Source organism: Pelmatolapia mariae, linkage group LG3_W (assembly GCF_036321145.2).
Source record: "Pelmatolapia mariae isolate MD_Pm_ZW linkage group LG3_W, Pm_UMD_F_2, whole genome shotgun sequence".
NCBI lineage: Eukaryota > Metazoa > Chordata > Actinopteri > Cichliformes > Cichlidae > Pelmatolapia > Pelmatolapia mariae.
In genome coordinates this window covers 68,730,934-68,731,958 of record NC_086229.1, presented here as the reverse complement: position 1 = coordinate 68,731,958, position 1,025 = coordinate 68,730,934, and the positions used below count along the sequence as shown (strand labels likewise).

The 1,025-nt window shown below is 35.5% G+C and overlaps 1 protein-coding gene across 1 annotated transcript in view; it reads right to left on the bottom strand.

Annotated features, from left to right (window-relative positions):
• Nucleotides 1-436: 436 nt before the first annotated feature.
• LOC134618116 (zinc finger protein 665-like) overlaps nucleotides 437-1,025 on the bottom strand; it is a 13,946-nt gene continuing 13,357 nt past the window's right edge. Inside the window, exon 3 of the mRNA XM_063463401.1 lies at nucleotides 437-1,025. This exon is cut by the window's right edge and continues 2,285 nt beyond it. The gene's annotated coding sequence lies outside the window, so the exon portion shown is untranslated.

Sequence of the window (1,025 nt, the reverse complement as noted above, 5' to 3'; positions counted from 1 at the left end):
GGTACAAACTGGTATTATATGGAAGTACAGCCCAAAACCAGTTTAGCTTGAGTTTCTTTTTTCAGGACATAAAGTCACAGCAGGTGTTGTTTCAAAGCTGGTGGACAGATTTAGTTCATTTTGGAGGTTTTAAGAGCAACTGCTGTGAAAATATTTGCAGTTTTGGGAGAAAATGATTTAAGAGAAGATTTTACAACAGCAAAAGATTAAATATGAATGAAGAATTGAAATTTAACTGAGGTAACACATTAAATGAATACATTTTTAAAAAGAAGTTAATTTTGGAAACACTAAGAAAGTTCAAATGAAAGAAATTGAAATATATATCCATATCTGCAATTCTGATACATTATTAGTTTGGTAAAAAAGACATTCCTATAACTTTAATAATACAGTAACAAGTACAACTACTAAACACAACTGTGTCCTAAGGAAACAAAGACTAAAATGTAACAGGGATAACATTTTAGAGAATTAAAATCCCTCAAAAGAAAAAAAAAACCTTGATATACATATCTATACATGCAGCTTCCTAAATGTAACATTCAGAATTATTCACTGCAGATCCAGAAATCAGAGCTACCTCATCAGATCCAAGTGTGACATCAGCTGACACTCTTTACAGGAGATTCCAGCTGAACTCTGTGGAGCCTGATCTCAAGGTTTTTAAGTCCGACCCTGAAACCAGAAGAGGATCTTTCTCTCTCTTCAGATTCATTGTGATCCAGTGATTTCAGTCCTGCATGATCAGGCTGATGACAGACAGACAGAGCATATAATGAGGTGAATGTTTTTGCACATTGGTAACAGTGAAACAGTTTATTTACAGCGTGGGATTATTTGTGTTCGGAGTATGAACTGACATTCCTGAAGCTCTTGTCACACTGGTCACAGCTGAAGTTCACTTCCATGTGTGTACGTTCATGTTTGTTACGATGACCTGATTGTGAGAAGCTTTTGTCACAGTCTGCACTTGTATGGTGTCTCTCCTGTGTGGATTCACTTATGCTTTTTCTTTAAGCTCA